Genomic DNA, 13,225 nt, shown 5'->3' with positions numbered 1-13,225 from the left:
TTTTTTTTTTTTTTTTTTTTTACTTTATTTTTAAGAAATTTTGCATTAGTCCATATTTGCAGTGCATAATGATTTCATTCCTCCTGGGCAGTCGGTACATGTGCAAAACACACCTCTCCCCTCCATCTCTTGGTCCCTTTGCCATTTGCAAAATATCTGGATCTTGCTGGCTTCTTGGTATCTACCTTTCTCAGGTGTGAATCAGGGGTCAGGCATTGCCTTCAACAGCTCTAGGGTTGTGTAAGGAGCCCTCTGGTCCCACAGCAGCCTCCCTGCCTACAGCTTGACATGAATAGTCCACCTCAGCCTTGCCTCCTCAGCCACAGAGAGTAGTGTGGGAATTTCACACCTCTCCAAAGTGTTCTTCACCGTGAAATCCTCTTATTTCCAAACACCCATGTTTTTTAGTCCCTTGGTGATGATTTGGATCTCTACTCTGTAATTCCTAAAGGATTTCTGCCCCAAGGTTCATTTTGACGTCTAAAACCTATTACAGCTTGCTGTCTTGAAACTTCCATTTTTAACTTCCTGTTAAGTTGCCTAATACACTGTGAGAGCTCAAAGGATCAAAAGAGAAAGGAAACAAGATGCTTACGATCTTTATTTTTATTTATTTTTGTTGGTGCCAAAGCCTGGGAGCAAAGCACTGATTGATTCCGAGACACCTCCCTGATGGTCCCAGGCCTGCAGAGGGGCACACCGGCCCACTATCCACGCAGGAACAGAGACGGAAATGACCTCAAGGCAGACACCAGCGATGAAATGTCCACATCTCCACTCAAATGCAATTTCACTACCCCCCGGGTTGCCTCTCCCCACCCGTCCACATAACATTGCCTGCACAACTCTGTCTCCAGATTTAATTCTCCTCCGGGCAAAATATTACATTCTCATCCAGCCTCGAGCTCTTTTATGTTCTTTTTTATTTTCTTAAATAAAGTCGGGATGAGGACAGACGAGCAAAGCTGCAAAGAAGCACGTGGACCAAGGAGAGGAGAAAAGAGAGGGAGGCAACGCAGTTCTGGGAATTGCTTTGTCAGCGCAGGCTGCCTTGGCAAAGCACCACAGATGGGGGCTTGCACAACAGGAGGCCGCGTTCACTCAGTTCTGAAGTCCAGAAGACCCAGGTCCAAGTCAAGGTATAAACTGGCTTAGTTCCTGGTTAGGGCTCTTTTCCTAGCTTGCCGCCTTCTCTCTGCGAGCCTCATCTGTCAGGGATGGAAAGTGACATGTAAGGGCTGAGGGAGAGGGAGAGAGAGAGACAAGCACACATGGCACACAGAGAGAGAGACAGAGGCACAGAGAAATGGAGAGGAGAGGAGAGAAAATTGGTATGATCTGAGCCCCATCTTTAAGCCTACAAAGACCCTGTCTCCAAGTACAATAATAGCGTTAGGGGTTGTGGCTTCACGATGTGAATGTGAGGGGAAAGGACATTCCACGAATATAAAGGAGTGACTATGCCCAGCCAGTTTAGCACGTCTGCGTGATAATAAAGACTGCCAGCCTCTGGAGCCAGAATGGCTGAACCGGAAAGCTCCAGGCGCTGCACTTCTGTCGAATCACGGGCACCAGCAAGTGCCTTCTCCTTAAGCTGTGTAACCTGTGCTGACAGGGGGAATAATGCGCCCCCTCCCCACAGTGCGAGCGCGCCAGCCGTCCATGCCCTGAACAGCAGAATCTGTGACTATTTCACCTTTCATCGTAAAAGAGACTGCACATGTTCAGCACCCTGAGAAAAGGAACTTGTCCTGAGATGTGGCTGCGGGGGAAGGTCAGAGTGATGCCATGGGGGACAGTGAGCGCCCATCCTAGCTTCCAAGATGGCGGAACACGGGCGGCCTCTAGTGGATGGGAAAGGAAAGGAAATGGATGCTTCCCTATGGCCGCCAGGAACAAACTCAATTCAGCTGGCCCCACTTTCGCCCAGTGAGATTGTGTTGGGTTTCTGAAGTAGAGAACGGTAAGATATAAAATAGAATTTCTTTAAGACTGTACCAAGTATGTAGTCATTTGTAATAGAAACCACAGAAAATTTTTGCACCTATCAAAGTTGCCTTCTCCTCTCTACAAATGCTACACTTCCAGCCGAGACTCAGAGGCCAGCATCACTGTCGTCAGGAGCTGGACACGTGAGGCCTACCACAGGTCTGTTTCTGGGCTGTCCACATAACTCTGATAGCTTGGAAAGAAATGGACCGCTGTAGATAAAACTAGAAGCTCCAGATGCCGGCAGAACAATGTCTGTTTGAGATGCTAAGTCCTCTAGACTGAAGGCACTCTACGGAGTCTTCCTTGTCAGCAAGTCCAGCTTCACAACTGAGCTGGGGTCTTGTCATAGGGTAGCTGCTCAAGGAATGCCTGTTGGGCTCTTCTTCCTTCTTTGCAGAGATTTGCCCACTAGAAGATAAAATTAAAGATATGGGGCAATAAACTAGACAATCTTGATTGTTGTCTCACTATTTCACAAGAGAATGCTCACCCAGGGTAAACAACTTTACAATGTGTTTCGGCCTCCAGATCTGAGAGATTGCTCCAGGACACACACAAAACAGAATTTGTCGTATCCTCACTTTCTGATACGTATTTCCCACACTTAAAATCGGGGATATAGAAAACTACTTAAAATAGATTATTAAAATAAAAATAAGGGCATCCAATGGCTCAATTACCTTCACAATCCAGATGTTCCATTCGCTAGCATCTTGCAGTGTAGCTGGTACTTTACTATGCACTGAGTAGAATATAACAAGTGTATTTTCTGAACCAAAAGTTGGTCCCAAGCATTATGGTAGCCATTGCCTTCATCATCAGTCTGATTGCTCTGGAATTAGAACAGAAACACAACTCATGGCAAACATTAACACTGCTAATTTTGCTAAAGACTGCAGTATTCTTTCAAATACGAGACCCAGCTTGCTGGGCCTAGAATACACTATTGTGTTGGAATTCTGCAATGTGCTAATGATTTGTGGGAAAATATGGTAGAATATTTAAGATTAAAACTTGCCAGAAAGTCTGGAATATAGGATCTGTTAATCAAATAGAAGAGATGAAGGGCACCTAGCAGATGAATGTGAGGCTTCCTTTTAACCATAAGAAGCTCATATATAATGGTGAGTAAAATGATATTTAACCAAAAAACTACACTCAAATGTTGGGTGTAAAGAATGGAAGAGGAGAGGTATAGATTAAAGGGAAAATCATGAGTCACTTCACATATTTGGAGTTAATGTCTGTTGGAGTTCCTGGTGCTCTTGTACATGTGCTCTACTCACTGCCATCTGATCGGCCTGCACCTGTGCTCCCTGCTAAGCAGTAATAACCTACGTCTGTTCTCTGTCCATCCACGTGACAGCCCAAGGGAAGGGACCTCACATCCTACTCACTTGAGATAGGAGCCACCTCAAAAAGGACTTCAGCAGATCCCAAAGTTAAACCTTTAAGGAAAATGTATTTGTGTAAGAAGCATGGTCACCAGAACTTACAGTCACTGGTCCTCTTAAGGGTCTCTTATCCTAGTCCACAGGGCTGGGAGAGAAGGGACAGGCAGATGAAATGGTTACAGGAGAGGCATCTACAGGTGACAGCACAGCATTTGTGAGGTGAAGCTGAAAACACACCAGGATGCCTCAGCTCCAGCAGAGAGCAAGTCAAGGGAACTCAACGATGTTAATCCAATCCACCTTTAGACAAAGCAACACTTTTTAAAGCCAATCTCTTACATTCTGCTTCCCAGATCTCTGATCTCTTTCTGTCTTTTGTAGCTAACTTTTAAATAAATATTTCATCTGTTTTGGAGTGTCAAATTTGGTTGTAATGGGATCCCTTTTTGATATTAATAATTTACTCTTAGGGTCTTTGCTTACAGAGATGTACGTGAAGGAACTATAACCAAAATATAGATATTCTGAAAGAAATGGAGGATGAGAAATGTTGTAATGATGGTGAAAACCATTTACTAAAATGATGCATCTAATACCCAAGAAGAAAAGCTGCTGTGCAGTCTGAACACGATCACAGACACTCAAGCCTAGAGTTACCCACTCTAGAAATAACCACAAGTTCTCAGTATAAGTATCATCTCTTAAAATTGCAAGTAGCTATGTAGAACTACAGTATTCTAGAAAGTTGTGAAAGTCACTGAGAAACATAAAGCAAGTCTAACCCTCAGTAAATGTATGATCAGGTATTTTAATATATAAAATAGAACCACTCAACCTGGGCATAATAGTATAGATTCTCTTCTTCCCTGCTCCTTTCAATTAAACATGATTATAAAACAAGGAAATAGCATAAGAGGCAACCAAAGGGGGACTTTGGAAAGTGACAGAAAGTAAATTTATGGTGGATTCTAGGACTAGAAGAGCACATCTTCAAGGCATCTTGCATCACTACACCAAACAGAAAGAGTAACACCAGGCTCCTGCCTACCACCCCAAACCTACATAGACCCTTCCGCTCCATGATCAAGCCCAGACCCCTCTGACATGCCCGATAGCATCATGGTGACTGAGAAGGCTTCTTGTGATCTGATCAACAAAAAGTGTCCAGAGAGACATTTCTCGCAATGCCACCATTCATTATTCCCTCCAATAGCACATAAACGTGATTAGAAGATGGTCAAACTATTGCCGTCTGCAATTTAACAACATGGGGAAGTTGGCAGTAAAAGGAGCCGAAATCATATATTATGGAAACAATAATCAGAAAGAAAAAGGAAGTTGTACCTATATTATAGGTGAGAAAATAGATGTCCCAGCAAAGTAAATGAATAGAACTCTCCAAACAGCATTCCTATGACAGAGGGAAAGTTATGACAGAGATAACTCAGCCTTAATAGCAAGAGTCTGAGGCTGCTGCCACTTCCCCAAACTAATTTTACCCATAGGCTTTAGGTTACTTAGTTCATTAGGGTAAAATTAAAATACAAGTAAAACTTATGTACCAAATTTCATTATTAAATTAGTCTGCAGATTGAAAAGCCAAAAGCCAGAAAGACAAATTCTGAAAGGTAGGCTGAAAAAAATGCTGGTGCTTTCAATTTTATCCTGCAGTTCTGAATCGTCAGCCCATCATGCACAGGAGGAAAATAAAGGCACTTAACTCAAGTGAGTCATGCTGGAGAAATCCTTGATATTTTGAAAATTCAAATGTCAACAAGCCACATAATATGAGAAATGAGAGCCTCTGGCTCTGTCCTTTTGAGCATCTCTACAAAATGAATCAAAATTAAACAGCAGCTCTAGAGGTGCCACAGTCTACAAATGATGTGTGGGTGGTTCTGGGGACTGATGATGTCTCACGATCGTATTCTTCTGAGAAAGGCATCTCTTCATTCAGAATGGTCTGCATGAATATATACTAAGAATCTGGAAGGTGTGTGTTAAAGTTCGAAATTCGATTTTTAAAAGTAAGAAAAAAAAACACTAGAAGAGCAAAGCCTATCCCAGAATCATTTAAGAAAACCGCCTGCCATTGTCATTCTGCACCTGTCACACAGGAAGAAACAATTTCTGTGCTCTCCGGTGCAGGACAGGGCCTGTGATGCCTGACAGGAACCCAGTGAGCTAGAGTCAGGCTTTACCACAAATACAGTGCTGGAAACCATGAGAGGGTCCTGGAGGAGACTTTAAAAAAAAAGTTTGCTTAGAGAAAAATTTCACAGTGTCCTTGATCAGGTGTGTTACTTAGGTATTACTTTTGCAAACCATAAGTCTTTCCTCCTTTAATATTGGTGAAAATATGCTCATTGAAGAAAATTTGGGAAGATGAGACAAGAGAAGATTACACACACACACACACACACACACACACACACGTGCTTTCCTGTAATCCCACCATCCCAAGAAAACCCTAGCATAATTTTGACATATTGCCTTTATCCTTTTCTGTCTGTGTAGTTCTCATTTGTAATAAATGTGATCATTTATTTCTCATTCTGAGTCCCTCCTTTGTTCCTGTGATCACCACGTCATTGACTGTTAAACTCTTAAGTGGGTGCTCACAGTCCCTTTATGATAGAATATTTGTTTACTTAGCCCCTCTATATAAGGCATCTGTGTCATTTCTCTTCCTTCATCCTCATAACGTAGCTGCCTTCAAGCAGCTCTCTTGTGTGTTCTTTTTCCATTACTGTTCTGATTTATCTTCAGTTATACATTACATAAATATTTAATATGGCTCTTTTCTTTCCTGGATGCCTTTCTCTTGCCTTTAGCAGGTTCTCCTGTAGATTCTTGAATCAGACTCTCTCCACAGACTCACTTTAGCTTTGGATTCCAGTGGGGATCACCTCATATTTACACAATGAATAAAAATATAGATAATTCCTGTACTAGAACAAAACCATTCTTCTTATTTCTCTGTATTTTTAAAAGTGAATGTAGTGTGATGAAAAGAGAAACACTGGACTGAAATCAGATTCCTAACATGGTTCTACCTCTCACATAAATCACTGAATGCCTTGCAACCTATTTACTCATATGTACAATAAGAAATTTGCATAGAGGTCTCAGCACTCTCCTAACGTCTGTCTTCTCAGGCTGAAATTCTAGATACTTGCTACCTCAGCACAGCTACACTGAGTAGGGTCACAGGGGAAGCCAACGTCACTCCTTTATTCCACGTGTGAAGCCTTTTAGCAAGGTGATTAGAGCTTTCCCAAAGTTGGAGGAATTGAGATGTAAAAAACTAACTCTTCCAGCTGCAGCAAGCAGGGCTGCCCATCTGGGGGTGCTCCTGAAGCTCTTCATTCTGCCCCCTGAGCATGGTTGACCTCAAGAGCTCGCCTAAAGCTACTGTGACTGTCAGGAACCACAAGGAAGGTTCCACCAAGCAGCCCATAGAAGTAGCAATGCCATGATTCTCAAGAAGCTCCTCTCACCAGGATTGAATGCACAAGTCTCCCTGTATCAGCCCCTAGAGCTTCTCCTTCTGCTCACTGAGGCCACTGGGGAGGGATTCTGGACAAGGTTTGGTGTGCTCTGAATGTTTCCTAACTTCATCTGGAAAATACTCCTTAAGCAATGTGGTCAGTGTCTACTACAGACGTAGTAACATTGGTGCTGCAAAAGGTACTAGAAGGCATAATGAGTGTGATCATTGCCTTCAAGAAATGCAAAACCAACTGGATGTCAGGCTCAGCACCAAGGATACTGGGGTTCCTCTTTCTTTTTAGCTTGACACCGAACTCACAGGTGGAAGACGCTGAGTATTTCTTAGAACAAAAGAGCAGCAGGTAAAATCAAGGCAAATCCTCAGAGATTCTCCACTGTACCCATCTCCCACTTGAAGAAAAAGAAAAAGCCACATGGAATCCCACAGGATGGAGGCTGTGATGTCCACGTGAGGTCTCTTTCAGTGCGTCTTTGTCATCTCCGTTCATCCTCTCTGCAGTCGGTAAATAAGTAAGGTGGATGAAATTGGTGGTTCTGTGATTCTGTTGTCAGGAATTGCCAGGGACATTGAGACACAGTACTTTTAATGCTCAGTTGCTCCATACCACAGGATGAAATTGAACACAGGGACTGAATCATGTGCTTCCAAAGTACACTGCTGACTCCTGAACCCAGGTACTTGAAAATGTGACTGGAGGTAGGGCCTCTAGAGAGGTGATTGCCTTGCAGGAGTGAGCCCTAATTCACCCTGGCGGCTGTGCCCATGACAGAGTGTCATGCCTGGCCTGAACTAGACTTCCACGCCAAACATTTTATTCTCTGCAAACAGCAGGCTACTCTCAATGAAAAGGACAGATGGCCATAAAGAAAATTTAGGATGGAGTATACAATCTGCCTGGGACCAAGAAACATAGGATTACCTGCACACCTGTGCCGACCATCCTTGGACCTTCAGGCATAAACATTCCCTATGATCATAGCCCCTTCCCAAACCCTACATAAACCCTACATAAACTTAATTTCTCTCTCAGCTAGCTGCCGATACCTCTGTCACACTGTCAGCCCATCCACACATGGAATGAATAAAATTGGCTCTTCCCAGCTAGCTGCCGAAATCTGCCCCCAATTTCAGTCTCTGATCACACCTGGACAGGAATAAAGCTTTTTCTCACACAAAGCCTGTGTTGGAGTGACCTCTTACATGCCATTTATAACAAAGAGGACATTGGGGCATGCAGAGACACACTGTGGAGCACACACAAGGAAAGACCACACGAAAACCTTAGCAGGCAGATCACCATCTGCCAGCTAATGAGGGAGCTTCAGAACAAACCAGAGTTTGGCTCTTGCATTTCTAGCTTTCAGAACAATGAGAAAACCAGGGGCTGTTCCTTCAGCCACATGACGTTTTGCTGTGGCAGCTCTACAACTAGCCACACATGTTTGTGTGTGATTTGTAGCAGCATCTGTGGACCTGGGCTTCACAGCCTAGAACATACTTTCTTATTTCATTTATAGTATCAGCTTATCTGAGTTCATTGAAAAGAAAGTTGTGTGTTATCTGTTTGTTCCTTTTTTAGAAGAATCCTTTTGGTTTATGTCTTCTACTCTGAGAAACACCTTTGAAGACAATGATACACAGGGTCATAACAATTGTTATTCTCTTATTCTCACACCTAATGTCTAAGGCCACATGTTCTGGTGTACGGGATGGTGGCACTGGGATGTACCTGACTCATGGACACCGTGCTGCTCAAAATTTGGCCACGAGGCCTTCAGCCTCTCTGATGCTTCCCCAGGCTCTGATAATTGTTGCAATGCACTTCTTTCAGAAATCTTGAGGTGCTTACATGAAAACTTCCATAAATTTGATGAATTTTTTCATAAAATAAAAATGTAATTTGGGCATAAATTGTTAAAGTTCTTCCTTCATTTGGGGTCCTTCGTGTTTAGGTGCAGAGAAGGGAGCACAAAGTCTACAAGGACAAGGACCTTAACCTGTTGTACTGGCTGCTGTACCCCTGATGTCAGCATAAACAGTTCAAAGATTTTTGAAAATGTATACAGTTCTGTCAATCACCGTGAGCATGGTGCAGAATGTTTTCACCCCTCTGAAAGGCTCCTTCATGCCCCTGCACAGCCACTGTTCTGCTCCAATGCCAACTTTTGGCAGGCACTGCTCTCCTTTCTAAAACTTTGGCACTTCTATAGCTTACTGCAAATGGAATCCTACAGAGTAGTCTTTTATGACTTGGCTTCCTTCAGGGAGATTTTGATATTCACCGTGAAAAGCTGCTGCTGTGTATGCAGTACTCTTTTTTATTGCTGATTTATAAATAATCACAATTTATAAATAATCACAATTCTTTTTCTTTCACCAGTGGACAACTGGATTGTTTCTAGTTCTAGAACATTATAAATAATATTCCTATTAATACTTAGATATAAGTCTTTGAGTTAATATGGCCAGTTGGTTTTACTCTTGGATAGCTCAGGAGTGTGTTAGAATATACGTAAATTTATGAGACACTGCTCACCTGCATTCCCGCGTGTCTTCATTATGCGTTCCCAGCGCCACTGCATGAAGAGTCTGATTGCTCCTCAGCGGCATTTGACCTCGTTACAGCCATATGTCTCCTGCCAGTCCTAGGGGTGGAACCCAGGGCCCCTCACACCGACCTACATCACCAGCTCCCTTTTGGTTCTTTGTTTCACAGCAGGGTATTTCTAAGTCTCCAAGCTGCCCAGACTGGCCTTGAATTTGCAGCTCTTCTGCGTCCTCCTCCCACAGTGCTGGACGTAAGGTGCGCTCATCACTCCCGCCTCGCTGTCTCTCAGGGTAATCATTTCACTGCCAGGTAGTGGCGCCTCTGTGTCTCCCTGGCGACTAACGGAGATGACCCTAGTTCCTTCATGCTTCTTTACACTTTGTGTTCTTCAACGGTAAAAAGTCTTAGCTCCTGTTCCAAAGTGAGTTGTTTTACTACAGACTTGTAAAGGTTCCTTCTGTATTCTGAATATAACTCTTTTATCACATGTAAGTCTTGGAAATATTTTTCCCCAGCCTATAGCTTATTTTTCCTTTACCTAACAATGCCTTTTGAAAAATAATTTTTTGGGCTGCGGATTTAGCTCAGTGGTTTCACCGCCTGCCTTGCAAGTGCAAGGTTCTGAGTTCGATCCCTGGTACCGAAAAAAAAGGAAAATAAGCTTTTAATTTTTGATGAAGCCTTGTTATCATTTTTTTCTTTCATGGTTTGAGCTTTTTATGTACACTGTAAGAAACTGTGGTCAGTCCATGATCACAAATATTTTCTCTTATAGTTTCTTCTAAAACTCTTAACAGTTTTAACTTTCTTATGTCTATCATAAATATCAATGAATTGTTACATATGGTATGAGAGATATTTTATACATATAAGTGCGTATCTGTATGTGAATTTTTATGTGGATTTGATAATGGAATTGAAACATTGATTTTTTTTGAGGAACTGATTCCTTCTCTTTTAGAAATACATAATGCATGAAACATCACTGGGAGTGTGAAAATGAAACAGGCAAAGCAGTGTTAACCACGAACGGATGCTCCAGGATGACCAATTGAGGGCCTGCTGTCCCAGCCCCATACTTTGCATACACAAAATTCTTGTGATATAGATTCACACTTATAACAACAAGGAACTAAGAGCTAAAGAAACATAGCTGAAGATACTTATGCTTTAAAAGTATTCCTAGTGAGTCAGACTTAACTGAGTCATCTGATTAGAAAGAAGAAACAGCAACCTAAACACACTTAAAAACATCATGATTAGGGTTCATAATCTTAGAATCCCCAATGCTCCATTTACTGGGCTCAGAGGTCTATGCAATTACACTCTGTCCATTTGGTGAGAAAGGAATCTGTGAGAGTGAATCTGAGGTCTTCACAGTTGAGACTAAGCTACAATTTAGAAAAGCCTGGCACATAGACGTTCCTCTCACTTCTGCGACTGTGTCTCTTACCCCGAGGCCTAGCCAGCTACTGGGCGGGCCTCACTATTCCAGAGCGATTTAATGTCAGATGGCTCTAATGACCTATATTAGATGATTCTAATGTCAGCCAAAGTGGCATGCTTTTGTAGAAATCAAAGCTCTCCACTTAGGTTTTGTTTGTCTTTCAGAACGCTGTGCACTGAGTGCTCACATCGTGAGCTCTGGCTGCGCAAGGCAAGCAGCACCTTCTAATGGAAGAATGGGGAAAGAACGGGATAGATAGAACATTTCCTATCTACGATAACAGCTCTATCAACTGAAGAGGAGGCATTGCCAAGGACTAATTTGATAATCAGGAAAAGTATAATTTCCCTTCTTCCAAGAATATTAAAGGGGAAATGCCTAGTTTCACACCAAGCTTTCCCGTTATCCCCAAGGCTCCTTTCTCATTTGCGCCGCTGCACGGGAGCTCCTTCCTCCTTGGAACTCGGGGAAAGTCGCTCAGTCTCTGCTTGGCCGGATCTCACCTGTCAGCTGGGGTCCCAGAAAACATCCAGGGGATGCCCACCAAGCCCCAGGCGCTCTTCCAGGTGAACATGACAGAGCTCTTCCTGTCTGGGCTTTGAGTTCTGCAGGTCAGACACCACCTGGAGAAACGCGCTCCCAATCAGCAGAGCCACACTTCAAAGACAAGAGGATGGGGTGTGGGCTTAACACTGCAAGCCACAGCGCTCCCGCGGCCTTAATGTGAGGTCAGAGGGGATGGGCGGCAGCCACTAAAATCACTGGTGCCTTTTCTCTATCACTCAACTTTACAGAAGTGGAATTTACATAAAGTGAAATATGTACGTTTATTAAGTTTATGGACTCAGAGTTCTTCCTCATCTTACCTTCTTATTCATGAATGTCTGAGGATCTTGGTAGCCCCTGTGTCCCCTGTTCTTCCTGGTCACCCTAAGGAGAGGTCTGCCCAGGTTTTTAATCCCCTCCCGTGGCTGTTGGTAACACTGAATTTTCTCTCTTGTTTTCTGATTTTTATATTTTATTGTTTGCTAATTCTATCTTTAGTATTTACTTCTGTCAACCAAACTTGGATTTAACTTACTGTTGAAAATTTCTTTTTTTTTTTTTTTTAAAAAATTTAAGGTGAAAGCTCAGATTTCCAGTTTAAACCTTCTTTCCTTTCTAATTTACACAATTAGAGCTAAACAAAAAAAAATCCCCCTCAGCATTATTTCAGCCATGATTCACAAGTTTCGATGTGTTGTGTTTTCAATTTCATCCTTTGCACATTATTTCCTGCTTTCCCTAGTAGTTAGTTTCCTGGGTATCCCCCTTGCTAGTCATTTACGAATTTATTGAGTATACTTTTGTTTTCTACTTTATCTACACAACTGATTTTACCGTTCACACTTCTTCGGATTTTTCAGCATTAGGGGACATGCTAGAGCTTGTAATATACATACTTAAGCAACCAGAGTTCACTTCAAAAGATACTGTGCTTCTTGATTCTTGCATCTATATCATCATGTTTACTTTTACACTATAATACATTCATCTGGCTTCTTGAAGCATTTATTTTATTTTTATTAATATGTATAATTTTATATACTAATGAGTTTTAGTAGCTGTTATAATAATTTTACCTTTAACAATCATTTTTAGTAAAATTGAAATTTAAAAAAATAATTATTTCTATCCCAGTCATTTCTAACACTTTTCATTCCTTTATGTACACAAAATTTTTCATGTTGTAACATTTCCCTTCAATACTTCAACAGCTTTAGTGTTTTGTAGTATCACACTGGTGACCTAGTTTTTCACTTTGTTCATTCATAAAAATCTTTATTTTGCTTTAATTGCTGAGGAATAATTTCAGTGAATATACAAATTGGAGGTTGAAGAGGTTTTTTTCGTTTTAACACATCTTGAGATTATTATTCATTAATTTCTGCTTATTTGTTAAGATTTCAACTCTTTAATCTTCATTTCTCTGCACAGAACATGTCTATCTTCCCTTCTGGGTGCTTTTTTAATAACCGAATCTTAGTCACTGCATCCGATGTGCCTCTGTGTGGGTGTGTTCCTGTCTCACTACCCCAGGCTATTTTATTTTGAGACTCCAAATGAGTTTGTATTTTCTATACATTACTGTGGCTTTTTATGCCTCTTTCTCTTGGACTTTCAGATTGGATAGATTTTATTGATATATCTTGAACTTCTTGATTGTTTTCTTTTGCAGTATTAAATCTGCTATTAGTCTTACCTAGTAAGTAGTATAGATATTGTATGTTTCTGTTTTGAGTCGTTTTGATTGTTTACAATGCTGTTCATTTTTTCATTGTACCTTCTAG

At 41.8% G+C, this 13,225-nt stretch overlaps 1 long non-coding RNA gene across 1 annotated transcript; it reads right to left on the bottom strand.

Moving 5' to 3' along the window:
- Positions 1-788: 788 nt before the first annotated feature.
- LOC117286386 lies at positions 789-11,517 on the bottom strand. Its single transcript, XR_004517567.1, has 3 exons — positions 11,399-11,517; positions 2,673-2,824; positions 789-1,208 (listed from the first exon to the last, which is right to left on the bottom strand). It is a non-coding gene; the product is annotated as an uncharacterized LOC117286386 (long non-coding RNA).
- Positions 11,518-13,225: the final 1,708 nt, after the last annotated feature.

Source organism: Fukomys damarensis, unplaced genomic scaffold (assembly GCF_012274545.1).
Source record: "Fukomys damarensis isolate Sample0158 unplaced genomic scaffold, DMR_v1.0_HiC HiC_scaffold_16, whole genome shotgun sequence".
In the NCBI taxonomy this organism is placed as follows: domain Eukaryota; kingdom Metazoa; phylum Chordata; class Mammalia; order Rodentia; family Bathyergidae; genus Fukomys; species Fukomys damarensis.
The sequence above is the reverse complement of the archived record's forward strand: the minus strand, read 5'-3'. Positions and strand labels throughout refer to the sequence as shown.